At 42.6% G+C, this 26,067-nt stretch overlaps 1 protein-coding gene across 5 annotated transcripts in view; it reads right to left on the bottom strand.

Moving 5' to 3' along the window:
* Window positions 1–26,067, bottom strand: part of LOC107306581 (uncharacterized) — a 122,940-nt gene that overhangs the window by 6,240 nt on the left and 90,633 nt on the right. For 4 of the 5 annotated variants that reach the window (XR_014947845.1, XR_014947846.1, XR_014947843.1 and 1 more), the window contains one exon: window positions 24,555–24,703. The gene's annotated coding sequence lies outside the window, so the exon portion shown is untranslated. Of the gene's footprint in view, window positions 1–13,952; window positions 14,811–17,085; window positions 17,258–24,554; window positions 24,704–26,067 lie in introns of those variants that run through there. The other variant, XR_014947847.1, reaches the window with a different exon arrangement.

Raw genomic sequence — 26,067 nt, 5'->3', positions numbered from 1 at the left:
GGCGGGTGGGATAAACACTAGCGGGGAGTGGTTGCATTCTCCCCATTCCTGCCCCACACCTCCCAGTCATTGGGCCCTCTCCACCAAAATACCCATGGGAGAGGAATTCCTGGGATTTAGCCAAGCCAGAGGGAATGTATTGTGCCTTTGGGTCTGGATGACATTGTGCGTGGAGATCTACAGATGTTACAGACCAGACGGTTATTTGCTTGGTGCAGCATACCCTTTGGTAACACAGTGTGCGTTAGCAACATCCTCTCCTACTGAGTACCTATTACTGTGTTGCCATGTACCTCAACGTCTGCAACTTTGAAACTGTTTACAGAAATATGGCTTTCACTGATTTCATCTGCTCTTGCAGTTTTGCCATGAGTCACACAATATGGTGTGTACTTTTTGCTTTTTACTTAGAGACCAAACAGCTTTCTAGACTTGACTTTCTCCATGTGGGCACCCAAAAACTGCACTGCCTCTGTTTGGAAGAGCAATGGTGCTTCAGCTTCTCACAGGTGCTTCGTGAGGCTTAATAAACTGGCTTTGAGATTCAAGAAGGGAAAGCATTGAGGGAATGTAATGCTGTGTTTTTTCACATGCTTCTGAACACCTAGAACTGAAGAAGAAACACAAAGCAGGGCCAGAGGGGACTGCTGTGGGAGGCTTCTGAGATCTGGCTGCCTTCAACCCCAGCATTTCACTTTCTGCCTTCCACCTGACGCACAGAAATGAACTCAGCCTCACACTCTTCTGCCAAAGCTGAGTCTGTTGAGAGCACCGATTACTGTGAAAAACCTCAGACACTTGCAGAGGGAACCCTTTTGCTTTTTGATATGCTGGAGCCAGGAAGTCACTGAGTACAGCCCTCTGAGCGCTGATGCTCTGAAAAGCAAAATCAGTCCTGTTTTTCGGAATAGCACACTCAGATCCGCAGGCCAGGCTAACGGAAGGGTAAGTTATTTTCCCCACAGTTTGGCTAAAAGTGGCATAATTGTGACCATTACTTTATCAGAGTTGTTACCTTTGCGGTTGTAAACAAGAAGACCTTGCCAATTTTCCACTCAATGGGAAAATTCTGTGTGCTTTGATAGCAATACACCAGAGACAGCACATAATGGAAATGCTATCGTGGAGTGCCAGCTCAAAAAGAGAGGAAAATGGCTGAAGAATTAACTGCCAAACGACTTCTCTTGTTTTCTTTTTGCATTTCCTTCTCCGCAACCCCCCCCCCCTTTTTTTTTTTCTTTTTTTTTTCCTTTCACTTTTTCTTCATTTTCTTCTTCTTCTTCATAAGTCTATTTAGCAGCATTTATGCAAAATGATTTGTGTCTTAAATAGGCCTGTGTGTCTCTTTTGCTATCATTTAAGATTAGACCTAGCAAATCTACCTGACTGTTCAGCTGTAATCTCAAGGTGCTTCCAGATTATGTCTTTTGTTTGTGTTAATAAAAAATGTGAAAAGATAGACTTGTGTACATGCAAATATCACGGAATTAAAGGTACCATATCAGACTCAGCAGTTTGGGGAATATATGTGCCAGTGGATTTCTCTCAGATAAATGCAATGTTGTTTATGTGTATCTCTGCTTGTGTGCCCTTGCCCGGCAGCCCCTTGCCTTCTGATGGGCAGGTACCCCATAGACCAGTTAGCTGTCTGCTCCCTACATACAATGATACAAGAAAAGGAAGCCCCATGCCCCTTTTGGAGCTTTGTTTTGTCCCACTTCTTTTCCTACAACAGTGCAAAGCTGTGTGTGTTCAGCCTGTGTAGCCCTCTTTACTGAAGAGACCTCTTAGTTCAGATTAATTTTTTGCTGACCAACAATTGATTATCTGCAACAAATGCAGACTTTACTCTAGACATTTGTGGTTTCCCTGGGGCTAATTCCTAGATTCAATCATAGATGTTTATACTCTGGTATAAAAAGTTTATTCAAAGCTAGAAGGGAATGCATCTAGTATGGACATATCCCCCAGTAGCTGCCATCTAGGCCGTATGTCTCTACTTGGACAGCTGCCTGTGTTCGGGAAAACACTCGTGCATCTTTTTTTTAATAAAGTTGTGCCAACATTCTTCACTCCACAAAGCCTCAGTGTGAGGTTGCAGATGCAGCCACCAAAACAGTCTGCTCAGGAGAAAGAGGGGATGGCTTATGCCTCCATCCTCCTGTCTCAACCCGTGTCCTTCTCACAGCAGCACAGTGTTCTTCCCACTGACTTGCTAGTAAGACCCAGACATGACATCAGGATTGGGGACGGTCCCAGGCACGTGCCATGTGTCCTTGAGTCAGACAGGAAGGTGTGGAGCTGCCATGTTGGGTGTTGGCGCTGTAACAACACATAGCCTGTTGTTAGTCCCACGGACCTTTCATCACATCCAGCCCTAAGCAAGTCATTGAGCTCCATTCATGCAATCAGGAAGCCAAAGCAAAATCACATAGAGTCACTGCCCCCGCATTGTCCCTGCTAAATGGCCACGGGAGTGCTGTGAGCCATCCTAGCCAAACCCTCAGGGACTTCCGCAAGCCATTGCATGGCTGCTGACAGCAAGGTGTTTGTCTGTGATTTGTGACTGACTGAGGAACCAACCTTCCCATTCTCCCCAGTTTTCTGGAACATTTGCTGTGTTATTTGAGCAGCTACCTAATTTCTTCAGATTCAACTGACAGTTATATTTAGACAAGGAAAAACCTAGCACAAATATCTTATTTTACAGATTCTCCCGTATTAGGAACAAATCCTTTATGTACTTTTGCTGGAATGGATTTAATGAAGAAGCATCAAGCATCATCCTTTGGGAGCAGCATTTTGTCGGTAAAAATGAAAAGTAAAAATACGGGTGCAGAGAGGGAGGTAGAGTCTATATCTCCAAATTATTGGAAGATCACATAGAGAAGAGGGGGCAGGATTAACAAATGAATTTCCCTAAGTTCTCTGGTACAAAGAAGTGGGAGGAGAGTGACTGACCCTAAATCTGTGTAGGGAAGGGGAGGGAAGGAAGGAGGAAGTAACCTTGCCCTGTGCATGCTTAAGTCTTGCTTTACTCCTTTCCATGCCCTGACCCTGTCAAACTGGAATCCCAGCTAATCCCACCTGCTCAGAAGACTCAGTGTGCCAGAGCATCACTAGAAGATTGGACTTCTACAAAGTTTGTTTTCTGCTGCTTGATGTTCTTCCCAGTGCTCTTTTTTTCAGAGAACAGCATGTGCCCCCATCCAAATGCTTTGGCAAATGAGTTTAACAACACCTCCATTCATTTACTGCTTGCTAAGTATAATCAGTATGTCTGATAAGATGGTCAAGCGTGTTGTTCACATGCAAGTAGACTTAGAAGAAATAGTTCCTACACAAGAAGAAATCTGGTTATTTTTTAGGCATTTTTCTTCCTATTCCACATGATGCAGTGCTGCCATTTAGAATATAAATGGCTAATCAAATACAAATACAGATTTCTGTATTCACTTTTACTGAGTCTGAGGAAATAAAATGTATCTGCTGTAAATCAGAACCATAAGCTACAGATAGATCTCTCACAGCTCAGGCAGGTAAAGAGAGAAGACATCTCTTCATTTGATATGTGTATCTCTTATTTATATATAGAAAAACTATGCTTCAGCTTTTTAAGTACTTACCAGTTCAGATATTAGGATGATGAACCACGTGTAAAATGAGAAACTTATTGCTTAGAAGAAACACATACACATCAAAAACAGAGGATTGGTAGAGAACCAGCTGAACTAGACTAGTGAGCTCTGTAGGTGAGGCTATGAGTGTGGCTCATATTGTTCACATGACTTTAAATTGCAGCCCCAGTCAAAGCTGTATTTTGTTATGTTTTCCTTTACAGTATCACCTATATCTACAGCAGCAAATAAGCAGTAATAATACAACCATACAATACAATGCTGGACTCCTAAAGAAAGAGTAGAGCTCAGGGGAGGATGGGGTAACTAAGGAAATGAGATACGAAAGCTACAGAAATTGAATTTCCTCCCAGTTATTTTTCCATAAGCTGTATAAACTCTCCTTACTGAAAGAAATGCTCTCAGGCCCACAAGTTCTTACATTTTCTGTGTAACCCTAACAGTAACCTTTGCCTGTTTTGTGACCATCCAAAAGCCTCAGAAAATAGCTGATACATTTGCATCCTACTTACCACCTTAAGCTACACAAAAGATAGAAAATACAAACTGTCCCAAAGCTTCTGAAAATACCAGATTATTCAAACAAACAAACCAACAAACTCTGGTTACAAATGGTTTTAAATGTATAAAAAAGAACTTTAGTCTTTTGGGTGATTTTACTATCTCTTTCAAAGCACTGCTTGATTGACTCTGCCTGGATTGGCCACATATAAGTGGCAAAGAAAATAATGAGGAAAGTGTTTTGGATACTTAAGCTAGAAAACATCAGCCTAAATATCAGTGATAGAAGCACTAATATAGTATTTTCCATACATACACTTCTGCTCATTGCTTGAGTTTCCCATGAGGCAGGGGAACTTTATATAGAGCTACATCTAGGACAAAGGAATTATGGCGTACAGCAGTTAGGACTGTTGCTTTTGATCAGGAAGCAATTCATTACCAGAGATGAAATTCACCACAAAGCTCCTGATTCCACTGCTCCCATTTGCTGTCTCAACAGGAAGATAAACCATTTTACATTCATAAAATAAGAATTGAAATACTTTTGCTTCAAGTGCTTTTGACAGTTCAGATGTAGACAAAAAAAAAAAAAAAAAAAGAAAAGAAAAGAAGAAAAACCTCAGCCTTCAATTTCCTACCTTGTCAATAATCTAAATAATATCTATCCCCACGTATGTGTTATACAGCAGCAAGGGGACTAATAGCATTGGATCTTGACAAGCAAAGATGGGTAACGTCTAAGCTCCTTGCTCTACCAGAGTCAGCCTTTGGAGAGTTGGTTTTTAATCTCATTCCTCTCCATTAAATGAACAGCTCAAATGAGATGAATTGCCTCGAAAGAATTAATCTATTTTTTCTCTGTGAGACTCCTTTATAAAGATCTACTTTCCATCCCTGAAAGAAGAAAAAAAAACATCAAAATAAAAGCAAACAACAAACAGTAAACCAGGAGTTGTGATTTATTCAGTCTGGTCCCTTCCGAGGGTTACAACAGCTGCAGTCTGCCAGGAAGGCATCTCAGAGTGCTGGAGAATTAGCGCTGCACTCAGAACTGAAGAAGCATGGAGGATTTAGAGCCAAATTAGCTCTTTTCAGTCAAAGGAAAGACAATGAATCATCACTTGTTTACACACAGTCTGTCTTACCCTGCTCTGCGCAGAGGAAGTGCTCTCACCCACATATCGCTCCGCCTGACCTGTTCTTGTTCATATTTCGTTGTCAGATGTCCTTATCATCATCAACAACAGGAACAAAATATGGGGTTGTAGTATTTAAATTGATTCATCAAGAGTGTCAATTAAAGAAAAAGAAAAAAAAAGAAGACACCTTAAGGTTGACCAGCTAGAAGAAAGAGTATAAAACTTGTCATCCACATAGATTTTTCTCTTTGTTCATCCTATGCTCGTCTGTGTGGCCTTCAGCTCTACATCCCTGGAGTTAATTACCTTTGACAGAATTTTGCTGTCCCCTCACTTTTACTGTTAAGTGTAAACTCTTTCATCATAAATTATGACCGCCATAAACTGAACCACAGAACTAAGATTATGATTATTGCTACTGCCGATAATGAAAAAGTTATCTACCATACTGGAACAAATTCCCTAGCCTTTTAAGTTTCCTGCATGAATAATCTGTTATGTCCCCAGTTTAAACCTTTACTGACAATGTCTCCCAGTTTTGAGAGCCTTGAGAGTTTTGCAGGGTAGTTTTAATTTATTGCAGCCTAAAGATCTTTACAAGAGTAGGAAAAAGAAGGCTCTTTGTCTAAACAACAGGGAAGAGACAGCTGCAAGCCCATTACCTGCCATGTTAGCAATCACTGCACTGGCTGATAATGTTCACAGGGGCTAAAGCTCGTTCTATGTTGCTGTTCTCTTTCCATCATCTCTTCTCAATGACTGAAAACAATATTTTCAATAAAATGTTGCCATTGGAAATAAGTGATATACAGTGGAACAAAAGGTGAAAGTGACCTGAGAAATAAAATAAAATAAAAAAAAAATCAATCTGATTCATTTGCAGTATGATGAGATTTCTTAGAATCATAGAATCACTGCAGTTAGAAAACAACTCTCACATTGCCTACTCCAACCACCAGCCCATCCCCACCACTAACCATGTCCATTGACCATGTCTCTCAGTGCCACATCCACACAGTTCATGAGCACCTCCAGGGACGGTGACTCCACCACCTCACTGGGCAGCCTGTGCCAATTTATATTACAGTTGTTGGCTGCTCACATACTTCTTCAGTCTCTTCTACCAAGAATATACCACTGCTCAGATGGCTTGGACTAGCATTGAGCTCTACAGTTAGAAGAGGTATATCCAACAACATCGTTCAGATATGAAAGCACTTGTAGTAACTTCATTATTATTATTATTAATTTATAATGTATTAATTCTACTGAAAACACTGCAGAGTGTACTAGAAAAGGTAGATATGCCATCTACCTAAATTTCTTAGATCTCATATAAGGAGGGACAAAATTATTGGGAAAGTGGCTTTAGGAAAATGTATGAAAAAAGTAATATTTGACTATTTCATTTCTCTGGAATGGCCTTTGAAGTTTTTTTCCCCCCCATTTTAGTGAAAAATGTTCCATCCACTTGTGGCATCCAATAGATGAGGGCTGTATTAAAAGGTATTTAAATCAAAAAGGGATTCCAAAAATTTCCAACTTTCCACGCATCGGCGAGTATTTCTGACATAGCCTGATGTTAGAGGAGTTGTAATAAATATTCAATTCATTCAAGAGCTCACATTATTTTTAGACTATTTGCTATCTATTATCAGGACATCACCTCTGAAACAACAGAACTTCAAACAAGGAGAGACACCCAGTTCTCTCACAAGATTTTTGTTTTTACAGGGTCTGTGGAAAACAGATCACTTTGCATCAACTAGTCTAAAATGCTGATGTAATGGAAACAGATTGGTACAGAACTGTGTTTTTAAATAGAGATGTCCCCAGAGAGGCATGGTTCTTGGGATAGCAGTATTCCAACATCTGTGCTTGAGGACAGGGATCAGCAAACCTCAAAAGCTTTTCCTAGAGATAGAGATTCACACATCCACATTTGGGGTGGGGGATGAGTAGTCATGCATAGGGAAATAGCTCCTTTCCCATGTTGAGTGGCAAATGCCACACCAACACCTGCAGCATCATCAAGGAAGAGAGGGTCACCGCTCTGTTCCTTCCCCACAGCTGTCCCCTAGCACTTAAGTGTCAAAAAATAAAGACCAGGTCTCCAAATGTGGTCTTACACAAGAACCGCATTTTGACAAACTTCTGAACAAACTCTATTAGAATTTCCCAATGTAGAAGGGCAACAGCGTCACAAAAATAAAGCAAGAAAGACAAATTGGAATAAAACATTTGGGTGGAAACACTGAGTTGTTGCCATGACTAAAGGGAGCTAATTTATTTGCTTATACATTCTTTGTAATCTCATCTTCTCCCATGTGACTGCCAATGACTCATAGTTTGTTTACTGATGAGGAAAACATACTTTCTGAAATCTGTACATGGAGGCATCTTCTCTGGTCAGAGCACATTCCTCCCACACACAGAAGAAGGGATGGCCTCATGGACACTGCTCAGTAGCTCTGGGATCAGCGGGACGAGGAGACATGGAGAAGGGGCATCTGCACAGGTGCTGCCCACAGGGACCACTTCCCAATCTCAGTGGTTTAGAGACTTTCTAGACAGAAAAGTTGCACAGTGATGATGCACTGGTTGTAAGGCCAATAGCTCAAAGCCAGCTCTAATGTGCTTTGCTGCTCTAGGATGATTCAACCCTCCTGCAGACCTTTATAGACATGGATAGCTTCTCTGGATCAACCAGGCTGGGCCATTTGCTGTTTGTCTGATTGCACCAACAGCTCTCTGCAGGGACTGAACCAGAGAACTGCTTGATTCAATGGCACCATAATGCACAAGGCAAGCTACTTAGCAATCCCAAAAGAAAACAAAACAAGGAAGTGCATAGTTTCTAGTTCACGGACTTATTTAAACATGCTCCAGCTTCTATGCTCTATAATGAAGCCAGTCTACTGTACTTCTGGGCTTGATATGTGCCAGCTCAGACACTACAATTGGAAAATACAGGTGAAGAGGTGCATGCCCTCTCCTCTCCTCTCCTCTCCTCTCCTCTCCTCTCCTCTCCTCTCCTCTCCTCTCCTCTCCTCTCCTCTCCTCTCCTCTCCTCTCCTCTCCTCTCCTCTCCTCTCCTCTCCTCTCCTCTCCTCTCCTCTTACCATTCACCTACCACCATTTTTTCCCCACTAAACCATGTCCCTTAATACTACATGTAAACATTCCTTAAACACCTCCAGAGATGTTGACTCCACCACATCTCTGCGCAGCCCATTCCAGCTCATGACCACTTTACTGGATAAGAGTTTTTGTTTTTTTTTAATATCCTACCTGAACCTCCCCTGGCACAACTTCATGCCATTCCTTCTAGTCCTATCACTACTTATATGGGAGAAGAAGTTGATCCCTACCTTGCCATAAGCTCCCTTCAGGTTGGTATAGAGGGTGATACAAGCCAGGATGCCATTGGCCTTCTTGGCCACCTGGGCATACTGTTGGTTCATATTCAGCCAAACATCAATCAATACTCCCATATCCATTTCCTCCACACAGTCTTCCAGCTACTCTTCCCCGAGCCTGTAGCATTGCCTGGGGTTGCTGTGGTCAAAGTGCAAGACCTGGCACTGAAATATTAGTCATCTGTGAAGCTCCAAGAGCTCTTGAAACTTGAGGCCAGGCTGCTGTCTGGAAAACAAGTGATGTGCTTCGGACTCAGCCACAGCAAGTGCCTGAGTCCACACTTTCTGTCTGTGGTACAACCTTAGACTAGTCTTTGGCAGCCCATTTCATGGCGCTGTCTCTTTGTTCCTTTAACGGTAGAATCATAGATAACAAACAGAAATCTCCAGGTTCAGAATAATTTTTAGGTTTTTTTTAAGTTTCAATGTAGATGCCTAAGTGAAAAACTACAGCTTTGAAAACCTCAGTCTTGGGCTCCGGAAAACCCCCTGGTGCCTCAGTTTTTTCAGTGAAACTTCCCCAGGCAAATCTGTAGATATAACTCTTTCAGCAATGATGCCGCTGCTAACATTTGCTGTAGTGCAGCACTTAAACAGATCATTAACAACATTTTTAGTTAGGATCTCAGCCCAGACTGACCTTGTGGCTGCTTTATTTTATTTATTTATTATTTTTTCACAGCTGCAAAAGCAGGAAGCTCCATTGAGCACATTGCTTCAGGAAGGACACACAGGGTGCTAGCACATCTACTGCCTCCGAGTGGTTTTATGTCTATTCAGCTCTAAGCCCTTGCTTACGTGAAGATTCAAATGGACATATGATTTGTCTATCTCTAACCTAAAATTCTCCAGGGTGATTGTTCAGCTTCTAAAATATTTAGATGCACACACCCACACATGGCCCATTTTTTTTCAATAGGTCTGTATAGTTTTGTACCTCATTTGCTTGCGCAGATTCTGTCATTGAATATTCAGATAATAAATGGACATGCAAACACACAGATACATAGATACCAAACTCACCCTTTTCTCATCGCTTAGGGAAAACAAGAGAAATGTCAAATGCATTTTATCACACCACGAGTAGACAGCATTCCATGCTTTTAAAAAGGAAAGTGGGCACAGGAAGAGGAAAAAAGTCCAGTTACCCCACCACCAGATGCATTAAGCCAAAAATAAGTAGTTCTAAAAATATATATGTACTGAAGCTGTAAGTGGGAACTATTCATAGTGGACGGTCACATTCTTGACCCCAGCCTGTGCTGGTTATAAGATAACTACATGAATTCCCAAGTTGCACTGAGAAGTGCTACACTGTATTGGAGAAACACTTGAAATTTAAGTCATGGTGACCGTAAAGTCATACTTTCATTTAAAAGTAGCTATCTTGTTTCTTAGGGATTGTTCAAGCTAGACTTTAACAAGTTCTTACCAGGCACCTTACATAAACTTGCATTATAGGAACAGATTAAAATAACATCATAATTAAGGTGCACACAGAGCCTATTTGTGCATCTGCCAGAGCTGTGACTTGTGTTAAACTACAGCGTGAATATCTCACCACTGGGGTACAGTTATCACCTATGAGAGATCTCCTGCCTTACAACGCACTGTTGCTTCCTCCGTACACAAGAAGCAGGCTTTTCCAAATTCCTTCCTGTAATTTCACAGATGTCATCCTCATGGAACTCCTGATCAGATGTTCACCTTCATCTCTTCATCCTGACCACCCTCCAGTGGCACTCACATCTCTCTCAGAGGAATCCTTCTCTTCTCTTTGGCATTTTGTTTACCTCACACCTCAGCAGAAGTGATAGAGCTGCACTGTTATGTTTCAGATCTGCTGAAGGAGGCTTTTCTCTGTTTCCCCTCTGATTGAGCACCCTTGTATTTCCACAAGCCAGCTCTCTTCCAAAGCATAGCCATGCCTTGCTCATGTCAGCCCACTCCACACAGTTCCAGGGTGGAAGGAGCTGTGATTTGTTTTGCACCAAAAAGCAGCATACAGAGGAGGTCACAGTCTAGGCCTACTGTGACATATCTGTGATGGGGCATTTAGATAATGATGTGTATTTGGCTCTTAAATAGAACCACCTCTCCCTAGCAAACCCCAATGCAGGACACAGAGAATAGGAGCAGTCTGGCAGACTTAAAGGCTTTAACATCTAGCTGGCATGACGACAGACATTTGGAGCTCTCCTTGGAGATAACTCCTGCTCCAGCCTCTCAGCTCTGTTGGTTAATTGAAGATACCTGGAGCACTTTGAGATACTTGAGACAGGTCCCATCCTGTCTGGGCTCTAGCTCTGTGTTCCAGAGGGACATGGGCTCCCTCTACTTTCTGTGGCACATCCGTCAGACCCCAGCATGTATCTCACATCCTCTGAGGCCATTAGGCCATGCCTCTATGTGAGAGCTGAATGAAGCCTTACATTGCTGCTGATTATAATGGGACATTCAATACCTGCATCACGCCTCCCTGATTAAACTGGCAAGCTGAATTTTCCCTGTCTTAGTGTATTTTCCCTTTTCTCTGAGACATAAGAAATAATAGGCAATTCAATAAAATTTCCTTCAATATTATGGATGAATTTAGTCAGGGCAGTTAATTTAACAAATATTTTTTTTGCACACTTTTTCATCAACACCTAAAATGTTGTCAATACTTCTTAATTGCCAGCACTCCATCTTCATTTTTCTTTCTACAAAGAAAGAAGTTTGAAAATAGTTCTGTATTATTCATATTTTGTAACAATTCATTTCACTTCCCTCTTTAGAAAGAGGTCTGTTTCCTCTTTGGTACAGTATTCATTTTATCTGGTGCCCCTTTGGCTATCCTTTACTCATTCTATTTTCTTGCTGGTTTTGTATTTTCCTGTGGACTTTAATCGAGTCTGACAGGCAGTCCTTCTGTAGCACACAGGCAGTTTCTGTCTCCATTTTGTTTTCCCTATCAGAAGGATTGCAGACAGATATGCTGCAAATGAGGTTTCTTTTAGAGTTCTCTAACTTTCTTATAAACTCATATTTGCTTGATCACTCAAATGCTCCAGTGCACCATGGTCACTAGTTTTATTAATATCTTTCCAATTTGATTCCACGCCTCTTCACTCCTGTACTAAACATCTAATCTAAAACCTCTGATTATCAGAGGCCATCTTCTATACAGATTTTTTTTGTTTTAGCTATTTGAATTTGACTTGCTGTGGGTAACAGCATAAAACTGTCCTAGTATTCTCACATACCTAATTCCCTTCTGTTCAACAGAAATAACTCAAGGCTGACATCTCTGGAAGAATTTTGACTTCATCAAACCCCAAAACACTAAGAACTCTAGACCATCTTTTCTTTATACAACTATGTGATACTGTTTATAAAAGGTGCGTGGGAGGTCAAGGAAGCATAGAAGTAAGCTTTTATTTGTAATTGGGTCCTCTGAGAATGCAAACCATCCTTTTATGCTTTTCACAGCACTCAGGTGAGAAAGAAAGATAAGAAGCGGGAGAGCGAAGGAGGAGAGAGGAATGAAGAAAGGGATAGAAGGAGGGACTGAAGAGGGATGGAGGGAGGGAGGGAGGGAAGGAGGGAGGGAGGGAGGGAGGGAGGGAGGGAGGGAGGGAGGGAAGGAGGGAAGGAGGGAAGGAGGGAAGGAGGGAAGGAGGGAGGGAGGAAGGAAGGAAGGAAGGAAGGAAGGAAGGAAGGAAGGAAGGAAGGAAGGAAGGAAGGAAGGAAGGAAGGAAGGAAGGAAGGAAGGAAGGAAGGAAGGAAGGAAGGAAGGAAGGAAGGAAGGAAGGAAGGAAGGAAGGAAGGAAGGAAGGAAGGAAGGAAGGAAGGAAGGAAGGAAGGAAGGAAGGAAGGAAGGAAGGAAGGAAGGAAGGAAGGAAGGAAGGAAGGAAGGAAGGAAGGAAGGAAGGAAGGAAGGAAGGAAGGAAGGAAGGAAGGAAGGAAGGAAGGAAGGAAGGAAGGAAGGAAGGAAGGAAGGAAGGAAGGAAGGAAGGAAGGAAGGAAGGAAGGAAGGAAGGAAGGAAGGAAGGAAGGAAGGAAGGAAGGAAGGAAGGAAGGAAGGAAGGAAGGAAGGAAGGAAGGAAGGAAGGAAGGAAGGAAGGATACATTTTGTGTGTTAGGACAACTCTAACAGTGAGGTTTTAAGAACTATAATGAAGCTCACATTAAAGTTAAAATGGCTGGCAGCACTGGTGCTTTTCCTTATCTGAATCATGATGCCGTTGTGCCCACAGCTAAGCAATGTCTTAAATTTGCAGTAGCTGTAGCTGTCATGCCAAAGACGTCCCTCTGGGGTGGGAGTCCTCTGTACCCAGTATTCCTAATCTCTGAGGTTGTTAGCCCTGGGATTTCTCAGACTCCTTTTCCTCCAGCCAGGCTCTTGCTTTTCTACCACATGACCACCATAGCTATTCTTTACCTCCCCTGTTAAAAACAGCCACATACCCTGTTAGCTGCTTTTCTTATCCGATTGCACCCTACTCTATCAGTACTGCTGATCCTGTCTGTGCCTGTCAAGGTATCTGTGCTGCAGGTGGGCTGATGCAAGTAGCTCACATGTTGGAAAAGAAAAAAATTAGGGGTTTGGTAGCTATGAAAACTAATAGCAGCTTTGTGCTGGGAGCCCTGGATAGAGGCAGTATGAAGATGAAAAGATAGGAAAATACCATCTTCTCACAGTAAATCAATATTGTTAATATAACTAAGACCTTCTCTAAAGGCGAGGGCACAAATTTCCGACATTAGCTGTTGTCATAACGAGTGGTCCCTACTGTTGTCATTTTTAAAATTGACCTTTTCATCTTTCCTTACTGCCATGGAGATCAATAATCTCATGCATGAGGAGACTTACTGGTATCTGCAGGATGTCCAGAGGATAGAAAATAACACTGTGGTACTTACTGCACTGTCTGCCTGAGCACCTGCCTGCAAGTGTCCCAGAGCAACCTGGCTCAAGTTTTTTCTATGGTGCAGAGACAGAAGATAAGAACTCATCATCATTCATTCTACATAATTAATCAGCTATGATAAAAGCTTGATGAAGCAACATTTGCAGTAATGCGGGCTTTAAAAATAGATTGTATAATTCCCTCCATGTTTTCAGTTTCAGTCTACATTCATGTGGAATGGTATGCAAATACATAATCACATCCCTTACTCCCACACACATGCATTTATAGGAAGTCTCGCTGATACATACAGGAATAAAACACGCATATCCATGCAAAAACATGCTTGAGTTGAGGTACTTAAATATGATTTTCATCTTTATTTTCAACTGCATATATGTTTACAAATTGTGCTTTCATAAGATATCATGTAATGCAGTGATGTCCTTGTATTAAACTGCAGAGATATGAGATGAACGCTGCTGGTGAAGGACACAATGTAAATGTTCAGGTGCTTCCCCATTACATCCAAAGATTCAAAAGATTTTTATCATCCTTTGGCATATATCACCAAATAACTGGTTCCGAGGCAATTACAATCTCTATTTATTAGACAATATATTTGAAAAAGGAGAAATAGGGAAGTAAGAGAAGGAACAATACATAAAAATTAAAATGGAGGTAAAGAGGGAGTATTTTCAGCGAAGCTCTTCATTATAGAGATTACAATACATAGATATTGCTACATAATCAGGTAGATGCACTGTCTGATATCTGAAATCTCTGTCCAATGTGTGTATATACACATCTATAAATCCATGTTTTCATATGTTTGCTTATATCTGTATACCAATGCAGTTATATATACATAGTGTTTAAATGCTGACCCAACCAAAGAACTTTTGGAAGGGGAAGAGAGCAGTCAGTCTGACACCAAAGTGCCAAGAAAACAGGGCAGGCGTCTTATGCAACGTGCCTGCAGCTCACACCGAACACGAGGGCAGGTTTCTGCCAGCAGAACCTCGCGGGCGGGTGTGCTGTGTGAGCAGCATCAGCCTCAGCAGAGTGGGGATAAAGTCACCAAAATTGCTGACACGGTTCCTCTGCTAGAAAAAGCCCCGCGGTGGCCCAAAAAAAAAACCCTCAGCCAATTTCTTTCCTCATCACATCCTAATATGCACCGCTGTCATGTCTTGGGAAAAAAATCAGGGCTTTCTCCTGCAAGAAATAGCAGAAAGGAGGAGAAATTACTTTATCTTTGGCAGAAGTGGAGCAGGCCTTCTGTCATATCCCTGAAGCTGCTCCGAGGAGAGGATTTCCTTGCATGCATTCAGGCAATTATTTCACACTGAACGGGGAGCAGAAACATTTTTGTTTTGAGCCTGAGCTTCCTCCAGGGTCCTTTGTTGCAAATGCCCAGAGCCTGCTGCCTTGGGACTGGGCTGAGGGCTGCCCACTGCCTGCAGCCCCTGACTCCCCAACATCACACCTTCCTCATCCGTTCATAAAAAGGCAGTGGGACAGCCAATAGAGACTCCCTCCACAGAGTGGTAATTTGATTTCTCAGCTACACTCAGCTTCTCTCTGAACTCCATGGTATTGCTGGCAGTCAGGCACAGCCCTTGGTACCAGGGATGACACTTTCATTAACTGGGGTACAACTGAATTTCAATCTGGTAGAGTGACAATTTGTTTTCCCATCTCTCAGCTTATATTTACAGGCATCAGATTTTCAGATTTACTGGAGCACACCCGCAGTGAATGCTGTTTCCTGCAACTTTTATTATTCTGGAGTATGGATCCCAGCAGAACATTAGAAAAATAAAACTGGACATGTAAACTTTACGGCCTGAATCCACCCAGCTGTAATTGAAATAAATACTTGGATAATTCAGTTCTACTTAAATGAAGCTCATACTGATTGTGAGGGTGACAAATATTATGTATAAGTACATATGTAAAATTTATCAATCCTCCGCATCTCTGAATCTTCAACAGCATTTTTTTCTGTAGCTTTGAAAAGTGGGAACATATTCATTTTTTACATTTTGCTGTGTTCCCTTGTAGCATGGACTTTCATAGGATCATAGAATTGAGTTGGAAGGTATCTTTAAAAGCCATCTATTCCAACTCTCCTGAAATGAACAGGGACACCTACAGCTGGACCAGGTTAGTCAGAGCCCTGTCCAGTTTGATCTTGAGTGTCTCCAGGGATGGGGCACCCACTACCTCTCTGGGCAACCTCTGCCAGTGGCTCATCACCTTTACTGTAAAAAACTCCTTCTTTACATTCAATCTAAATCACAGAATCACAGAATTGTGGGGATTGGAAGGGACTTCTTGAGATCACTGATTCCAGACCCCTTCTAAAGCAGGATGATCCATCCCTTGGATCATTTTCATTGCTCTCCTCTGGATACACTCCAGCAGGTCCATGTCTCTCCTGTACTGAGGACTCCACATCTGGATGCAGTACTCCAGGTGAGGCCTCACCAATGCAGAGTAGAGGTGCAGAATCACCTTCCTTGCCCTGCTGGCCATGCTTCTTTTGACGAAGCCCAGAATATTGTTGACTTTCTGGACTGTGAGAGCACATTGTTGTCTCATATCCAGCTTACCATCCACCTGTACCCTAAAGTCCTTTTTGATAGGGCTGTGCTCCACCCTTATATCCCCCAGCTTGAACTGATAGCAGGGGTTGCCACAGCAAGACCCTGCATGTGGATTTATTGAACCTCATGAGTTTCACGTAGACCCACTGCTTGAATCTGTTTTTACTTGAAGGACAGCATCTGACTGACTGCCACATTGCCTTTAAGCATAGTAATTAGTTTCATGGTATGTTGAAAGCACTTGGGGCAGAGCTCAGGGAGTGGGGGGAGAGTTGCTCTATTTTCATGGACTGAAAGTGGAGCAGATTTGAATGGCTGTGCACAGTTACAGGGATGGCAGCATTTTTGCCATTAGTAGTTCATGTGGAAGAGGAGTGGTCTCAGTTTTGGCTGTTTCCAGGTGCTTTCTGTACCCACATTCACAAACCTAACTGCATTAAGAAGCCAGATTTTTAGTAGAGAGCTGTGAGGAGTGAGTGGAAGTTTTAGGGAGCCTTATACATAAAATGGGTGAAAGATTTCCCAAGATATGAGGTTTTGTTTGGGAATTTCTGAGCAGTCCTTTCACCCTGGTGGGGTAACAGCATGCCATTGCAGTCTAGCAGATAATACAGTCCTGGATCTGCCCAGACACAGCGCTCACGAAACTCAAGCAGGACAGCACGAGGCACACAAAATGCAGGACTATAAAGCATCAGACAAAAGAGAAAAGACAGGTTTAGGAAACAATTAAGCTGCTTAAAAGCTTTGTGAGACTCTTGAGGGGGAAAAAAAAAAGAAAGAAAAATGTTCTTACAGCTCTCAGCGGGGGAGAGGAAAGAGGTTCAAGCAGTTCTATCTCGTGGTGCTGTTCCACTGACATTTTGCAGACGTGAGCTCACCTTTGTTTAAGGTCAACTTTCTGGTGCTTGAAGTTGCTAATCCTGCTGAGTAGTCAGGCCCCAAATGAGGCTCATCCCGAAGGGAACTGTCAAGCAGTGCTTCCCTGTTTAACTGATTAAGACCTGCTCCCAGTTTTTCACCGGCAATTGATGGATCTAGTAGTTGTCTTCCCTGTGCAAGGTAGATCAATCGACAAGAAAACTATTTAATGGCAAAGCTTCTAAACGCTTGTCTAACTTCTTTTTTGCATTTTAACAGTGGAGACAAGTTATTCAATCAAGCATGGCACTTCGCGCCATGGTGTCGAGTTGAAACATATCAGCCTCTCTGAAGAAAATGCTTCGGGTCATATTGTGGACAGAACATTGTGAGACACATTTAATGTGACAGGCTATGTCATCCAATATCTATAAGTTTGGGTTGAAAGCAACCTTGTAGAGGTACTCTAAAATGCCATCTGAGCTCAGAAGCACATAGATTAATTTGCTGGTTTAATCCCTTAAAGGCACTGCTGTGGATGCATTAGCAGGGTAAGGGGGCAGCTGGGCAGCTTGTGGTGCCCTGTGGCATCTCCAGAACTGTTGTCTGCTCAGTTCATGGCTGCAGACTTTGCTTCACCTCTATGCAAGCATTTCTCCGGTTGTAAGTTTTGTTAGGTGATGCCTTCTCACAAGGTTCCTGCGTTTCCCCTACCTTTACTAATTGGAAGCATGGTAGACTACACTCTTGCTGAGTAGAATAATTAATTTCTAAGTCACTGCTTTTACACATTTATGAATTTGGCATGGAGATATTATATTAATATGGAAAGTTTTCAAACACAGTCTCATTTCCCTAAATTAAAAATGCTGTTCATAATGAAATCTGACTGATTTAATACAGTATTTTATTTTATTTTCATTTTGGGAATGTACGAAACTATCCAGCTCAGAAAGAGGCAGTGTAAATGATTTGGATTTTGTCTAGACTGAGCAGTATTTCAGTTCAAGGAGAGCCCACTTTATTTGTTGCAGTAATGGCTCACAGAGAAGGTGGTGTAACCTGGTCTACTTTGAGGTACTCAGAACTAAAAGCAGGCTGACTCCAAGCTAAGAAATTATTCTCACTGAATTCAATCCTGCTTCTCTTGTTCAAGCCAAGCAGTCATTTCTAAGCTGAGCTTTTCATGCTTAAGAGGCTGCCACCTGCACAGGGTTAAGCAAAGCAGGAGAAACCGGCCTGTTGTGCATTGGGTTGTTTGTCCTGCAGGAGTTCACAAATAGCAGAACTGCTCTTCACTACTTTGTCTTTCTTTCAGAGAGTAAAGTAAAAGCAACCCTGCCGTAAAATCACGTTACCCTTGGGATTTTCACCCTTTCTCATCATACCTGTTTGTCTGAGGCAGATCATGCTTTGTAGTCTTTTATGCGTGTGGGCAGTCTGAACTAAAGACCTCACAGCACAGGCAATTGTAAAGCTGCAAGCTGTTAGAAAGCACCATCTATTGCACTGCTCTCAATCACGATGTTATTCTGCCTTTAACCATCATTCCCTGGTGCTCAAGTTTGTTAATAGAAGCTGTCTCGCCTTTTAAGCATTAACATGAAATTTATTGGCTTGAAAGATAGGATAAGACTAGTTAGTGTACGATACAGCACTCATATCTATCTAATTGAAAATGACCATAATTTCCCTGAAAATTTATGTGACAAAAGAAACCAAATTGCCCTTTCATGGTGCCCCGGCTATATTACTCATGTGATACAGTACAATAACAAGTGCAGAAAGGACTGCTCTATTACTATTGATCGGAGGCTGATGCTCCAGCTGAGCCTGCTGCTATGCTCCAACCACCCTCTAGATCAGGACTGCCACGTGTACCACTTAATAAGGCTTCTTACACTGAAGTTTTGTCAGCCACAGACTCCTGTGGTGCACCAGCTGTCTCGGTATTTACTCTGATTCACAACAAAAAAGTTAAGGCTGCCAGAAAAAATGACCAGATAACTTCCTATTTTTGCACACATAACAGCTGCAGCTATGTTCCCTTCAAGGCTTGAAGGCTGATCTGAAAGTGAATTCTGGGTTTGGGGAGGCTTTAGAAAAAAAAAAGAGGCTTTTCTATTTTTGAGGTTAAAAAGGGTGGAAGAGTAAGTAAAGTGAGCAAACCACTTCCCTAACATTCACTGTGTGGTTCTCTCAGTCTTCTTCGGAGGGGAAAGGTGAAAGGCAATGGTTTAAACATCATCTAAGAACATGTCGCCCAGCTGCGTGCAGGCAGGTGTGCTCCTCTCCCACCTGCATTTCAGAATATGCAAAGTGAAGGCACTCATCCGCATCTGTTTGTGTAGACACATCCTGGGTTTTGAAGCTTGAAATTTGGTCTCAAAATAATCATTTCTATGCTGAACACGTGTTTGAGATGTCGCGTATAGCTCATTGAAGACAGAGCAGTTCTGAAAGTTAGGCAGCTCCCTGAAACAGACTGCTGGGCTACGGCTGTTGGTTCAGTCCAAATGCACACACAGACCCTGTGCATTCAGCTCGTGTGTCTCGTGATGTCATCCTACAGCCATGACCTAGCAAGTCAACTTCTTACCTTTCAGTTCATAGCATTGTGTGCCACTGTCTCCTGGGGCTGCCATCGAACATCCAGAGTGTAAGATTTTGCTAGAATTACAGTTTGTGTACAAAGCTGCGAACATGTAGGCAACGTGCTGAGGGGGCATAAACCACCTTGTCCAAGTCATGTTTGCGGTCCCTTCCTCTCCTTCATGATGGCTGTTTTGTGCAAGGACATCTGATGGCTTGAGGCTCCCCTGAGTTCAGCTTTCTGGCGAGGGTGTTACTGACGAAAGGAGATCTAAGTCACAAAGTTTACTAAACACAGACAACTGTGTAACAGCACGTCTACACTATGGTGAGACAAAAGAACATCTACACTCCAAAGAAAATGCATTTTTCTTTCTGGCTGAATTTTTTTAATGCCTTCTCATGAAGTAAATTTCCCATACAGAACTACTTCTTGGTGGCCAAGAATGCCCCTGAAAGGGGAATGCCCCTGGAAGGGGATGAATTCCAAAAGCTGTTCAAGGCAAGCACTGCTCTCACTCTGTGGTCCCTGTTTCCACTGGTTTTCCTCAATCAGCTGGTGTCCTTGCTGTGACATTCCTCAGTATCTACACGGCAAATACCAATAACAAACCTGCACACAACACTTATCACAGGGGTTTGCTGATGTGGCAGTCAGAAGTAAGCTCATTTTCCTGCTTCCCTCCTCAGCATGAATTTAGATCATTAACTGACAAAAAAAATAACATTTCTGCTCTCGCATTTTATCTATCTCTATTCAAAATACCTTTTCTTTTTTTTCTCACTTGGGAAGACCTTGCTTTTCTAGTTGAGCTGATCCTTTACTACCCTCAGTATGTAGGATAGATGAGTAATATGAATGCTGAAGTCTTACTCTGCAGTTACTTGCAAGTTGCCTGAATGTCTGGTGCCTTTAATTATCCCCAAAGTGAATGTTGCAATGTGACACCACCTGGATGACTTGGAAGCCAAAGAACTGTGTTGGCTACCTGTATGGTACTTGCAAGGCTTTTCTTTGCTCCTTAGCAGTATCTATTATACATGCATGCATATGCATTTTCACAAGGCAAGGACTGCTTTATGCAATCCATGCAGTACCATGCTAGAGCTCTCTAGGCTACCAGCTGGTATGTCTCAGTGGTGCAAAGCAGCTTTGATGGCAGAATCTCTGTAATTATGCTACTGTGTTGCTCTCTTCAAAGTGCTTAGCTAAGCTGAGAAGCCATGAGTAAAATGGTTTAAATAGGATGACATCTTGCTCCCATATCACTGTCATGCATCAGGTGATGATGCCAGATCCCTCCTAGACAGCTCCAGACCCATTCAAGCCACACTCACCCGGCTCCACTCAGCTTCTTGGACAGAATGGGGTGACAAAAACTGGGTGACAAGAACAGGGTGACAAGAACAAGGTGCCTGTGCACTGGCACCAAGTGCTCATCTTTGCCTTTCTTGCAGCTCACAGGGTTGAGTGAGACTACAGAACTGAACAGTGCTGGGGGTGTTCCCCTGTACTAGAAGGTGTTTATTCCACTAAGTACCAGTTGCTTCTCCTGGTGATGAATGTTCACACTGGATTCCAGCAGCCATAGGACTTCAAAAATGACTGTCTACCAAGGGCTCTTTCGTGCTGTGTCATGGGAGACTACCCAGTTCCTTCCTACATATGCAATAATGATATTTCCCTCAGGCAGGGAAACTGAGTCATGCAAATTGTCACTGTCTCATCCTTGCTCTGAGAACCTCATTGTTGATGGCTGTTATCAAGGCAGCATCTGAAAATAAACCTGTCAAAAACAGAGACTATGTGAGGGTGAGTCCAAATGAAAAGGGGGCTGCCAAGGTTTAAAATCCCAGAGTGAGAAATAACTGAAGGAATGCTGGGAACCAAAGCTGCTTAGTTGAAACATTTTTCTGCCTGAAAAGGGGAAGAAGAGCACAAAGTTGCGTGGAGTAGGAAGGATTGCTTTGTGGTTAAGGGTCTCAAGAGCTCTGGCCTCATTTCCCAGCTCTGTTCAGGCTTCTTGTATAACCTTGGCCAAAGTCATGTAATCTCTCTGTGCCACAGCTCCTCCGCTTCTACATGGATTCCCACCTCAACTCGCTGCCTCAATTCCTCTCTCCTGTGCCCGACTCACCTGCCGAGACTGTAAACTCTCTGAGGTGCAGACTGCTTCTCATTTGTGATTTATCTTTGTTTTGATGTGATCGTTTCCGAGCTGAAGTTCTTTCTTCCTGTTTGTACTATATCTAGCAACCTCAAGCAGAGCCTATGGGTGATGCCGTCACACAAACAAAGCAACAGCTGAGCTTTTGAAAGGTTCTGCATTAAAAAATAAATAAATAAATAAATAAATATCAATTCTGAAATGTTCTGCTTCTGATGAGCCAGTAGTAAATTCTAAAGAAGATTGGCTTATTGTAACAGTGTAATTGGTTTGCTCTAATGCAGACACTAACTGGCAGGTTCTTACGATGTTACTGTATGGATTTCTACATAACGCTTTTAATGTTGTAAGCTCTGTCTGCTGCAATTAAATGTTTGAACATAGTTCTATGCTCGGGGACTGTAAACTTCATTTTACAAACAGTCAGCAGAACCTTCCACAGGTGAAATTCTGGTGTTAGCTGTAATCCCTGACATATGGCTGTTATCTCCATGAACTGGGCTCCAATTACCTCACTGGTGATATCCCTGTTGCTGGCAAAAAGAGAATTTCCATAAAGTCACAACATATCAGTCAGAAGGCTCATGCAGTTGCTGCATTAGCTATGTAATTCATCCCTTTACATAGCAGCAGTTCACTTTAGGAATGGAAAATAATTAATCCAGAACCTAATGTAAGTTGGTAAACAAAGAAGATAAAAATTATATTTTCCTCCAGAGTGTTTATTTTTTATTAACACCAACCTCACTAGCAATAAAGCTTGATGCTTTTTCATTAGGGAAAGAGAGAATGTAAATCAGCATGTACAGGTACAGTTGTCACTGAGATTTTATTCACTATAGCTCAGACATACCTATAATGTTTTCCAGGCAGTAGCAGCTCCATTTAAGGTGAATTTTCTTATCATCCTGGCCACTGGGAAGAGCTGCCACTTCTGCCCAGAGACATATGGGCAGGTTCAAGCCAAAGAGCAAAGCTGCAGCATGCAGAGCTGCACCTCATGGTCACCCCCGTGTTTTGTGCCCTCCTCAGTGCTTATCACTTCTCATCCCTGCTCAGTAATGGTACTCTGATAGGTCAGTGAGCAGAACCAGCCTCAAATGGTTTCAAGCCATTTCCAAGCTGAGAAGCACCAGGCCCTATCAGGCTTACCTGGACTAGAAACGGTTTGTCAAGATTTTGAACTATGTGGGATTTGACCAGAGTCCTTTTGTCCTTATTCTCATTTTTAGCCCTGCTTTACTTAGACCCACACAAACTGGGATAGCGCACTGTAAAGCACTATACTAGTGTTTGCTCTCTGTTTTCAGGCAGGAAGACCCTTTCTCAGTAGTAGGCCTTAATCCATGGCTCAGACAGAGAGGGTGGGCTGGAAATGTTGGGCAGATGTCCTGGGAGCCCCCAAACCCATGTTGTTTGTCTTTTCCCTGCCTGGAAAGGGGAGACACCCAGATTTGTGATATACAGTGCTTTGTTACTTCTGTCATGTGGGAAAGCAATCTGGTGGCAGTCGTGTCTTTCCAATTCCAGCACATCCCATTTCAAAGAGATTACACCACTGCTACAGGCCTTCCAAGCCAATTGCAGGGACATCTTCACCAAAGCCATTTTACAGTGCTTGTTCTAGCACAAATCTTGCGTTAACAACTCCAAGTGAAGTGAGATAAAACAGTTCCTTTTATGTGCTTTATTTATTTATCCCTAGATCTGAGATAAGCACTTGGCCAAAACAAAATCTTGCACAGCCCCCAGTTCAGTGTCTCAAAACAGGAACCTGGGAGAATCTGCCAGTCACCAATGTTGGAGTCTCCTTGCCAGGTTCATAATTAAATATAGATACACAGTAGATGAAAGTGTGCTACAGCGCTGAGACAGTTTGCTATCACAGCACTGAAAAAATGGGAAGCAGATAGTGCAAAGCCAACTGTGAGGAGTCAGTGAAGCTCATTTGCAAGGGAAATGCAAATACAAAGCTGATTGCATTCCCTTAAATGGAAATGTGTGTTAAATCTGATAAGAGCATTCTGAGTGTCTCCTAAGCGTGGGCTCGTCTCAGTGCTGAGTTTCTGTTCATCAGTGGGTGAGGGAATAAACACTGCTCTGAAACTGCACACAGGTGAGAGATAGCAATTATTTTCCTCTACATCTTCCACTATCTGCCTAAATTAACATCTAGATAGCCTTCATATCTCCAAAGCACTCCACATACATTAGCTAATTAATGCTCACCATATCCCTCTGTATTAAAGAAAGAGTTATCCTCATTTTGCTAATGTTGAAATTTGAGCAGGAAGATTAAGTGTCAGGGAGTGAATCCAGCTGAGCAGTTTAGTCAAGTCAAAGGGACTAAAAATTAATCATACATTTAAGAGCTTCGGTGGGCTGGGACCTCAATCTTGCACAGTGCCAAGCACCTTGGAGAATCAGACTCACCCAAAGCCACAGAGGAACCAAGTATTTGAACTTGGCATTGAATTGCTCTCCAGGAATGCAGGACACAGCACCATGCATGAAGCTACCACACACATTCTGAATGAAACTAAAAGTCAGATCTAGTGATGGAAATGTACACTCATAGCAGGTAAATAAGACAAAACCTACTTGGTTAGGACATTGCCTATATTAAATGGTGCATGTTCTCTCCATGCTCACATTTCCAGTGTTGCAATATATGAACCTGAGAACCGCACTCTGTCGTTATCTGTAGTGCCTGTGGCAGAAAACATTACCTGCTACCTCCAAGTTACATACAGCTCTTGAGGAAGATCGCTGTGTCTTCCCATAGCCATTAAAACAGTCTGCTCTCCAAGAATTCTGAAATACTTTTTTCTGACTTCACAGCAGCAACTTAATCGGATGAATGATCTGCCAGTGTTTCCTGGAACAACAAAAAAAAGGAGTTGTAAAAAGTATTTAGAGTGTCCAGGCGCACAGTGTTCTTTGATTACCTTCATCTGGATATATGCAAAGAATTTTTTTGAGAGACAAAGAAGTGAGAGCTCTACCCGAATCTTTAACAAGTGTTTGTTTTATCAGGTTCAAGTTCAGGACTAAACCCAGCTCAGATAACCAGCAACATTTACATAGAGCATTCCTAGAGCTGCATAGGGGAATATGTCTTTCCCTTATAGATTTGCTGTGCTTTACTGATATTGCACAAGATTGCAAGTTGCTCTCGTAAGCAGTACTCAACTGCTCTTATGAAAAATCATTCTGATGCGTGTTTGGGGATAAATATTCATCAGCACCTGAATATATTGAGTGGGACATTTTCCTTTTCTAAAGAAACGTCTCTTTTGTTGACACTGAAAATAAACATTGAGCTTCTGAACAGACCGGTCCATTGTGAGAGTTCCCAAAATTAGGCTAAACGGCTGGTGACTCATTGTTGGGATATTAACCAAAGCAAGATAAATGTGTGTGCAAAGCGAGGGACATGGCTTATCTGATTGGGTTATTGATTGATTTTGAATTAATTTAACAAGAAGACAGGTGTTGAAGGGGGGTGAGACTGCAGCCACAGAAAACAGTTAAGAGCTCAAGCTCTGTCAGCCCCTCCTGGTGCTGATAAGCTAAGAAGAAAAACGCTTTCAGAGGCAGAGGGGGGATAAAGGAGAACAGCAGGGCAGGGCAGCTTGTGAAGCCTTGCGCTTGCAGGCAAACAGGAGGCAGCTTTTGTGCATGGGGACAATAAAGTGCCAGTGTGCATGAGGAGTGTGAGGGCCAGCGACAGGGAAACCCGGGACTGGGCAAGCCTTGTGTGAAGCAGAGAACTTTTTTTCCCAGTGCCAATGGTGTGCCAGCCCTGCTGTTATGGCTGCTGGCCAAAGAAGCAGGTATTGCTCTCAAACAAACAAACCTGAGAGGATCGGATACAATGGAGCAGAGTTCAACTGCAGGAAAGATCAGGCTCGACATTAAAGAGTAACATGAGATGAGGGCAGGGCAAGCAGCAAAGTGTGGAGAGGAAACCACTGCTGGTCATGGGGGTGGGAGGCAAGTGACACACCAGTTCCACTATCCTCAGGACTTGCACCACTGTGATAGGCACTGAAGGAAACACCAAGACAGGAGAGAGCACCAAGATAGTAACTTTCATCAGCTCCCAATGAAGTTGTAAGAATATGAATGGAAAGCGTAAATAGCCCTTGAAAAAACAGCTGCCCAGCTTAACTGTTTCAGGGGCCCATAGAATTTCTCTGTACAGCAGAGATGCTGCAGATAGGCATGGCATGAAGGTAG

The sequence above is a fragment of the Coturnix japonica genome, chromosome 1 (assembly GCF_054131305.1).
Source record: "Coturnix japonica strain WE chromosome 1, WE-NBRP24, whole genome shotgun sequence".
NCBI classification, from domain to species: Eukaryota; Metazoa; Chordata; class Aves; order Galliformes; family Phasianidae; genus Coturnix; species Coturnix japonica.
This window is presented reverse-complemented; position numbering and strand designations above follow the sequence as displayed.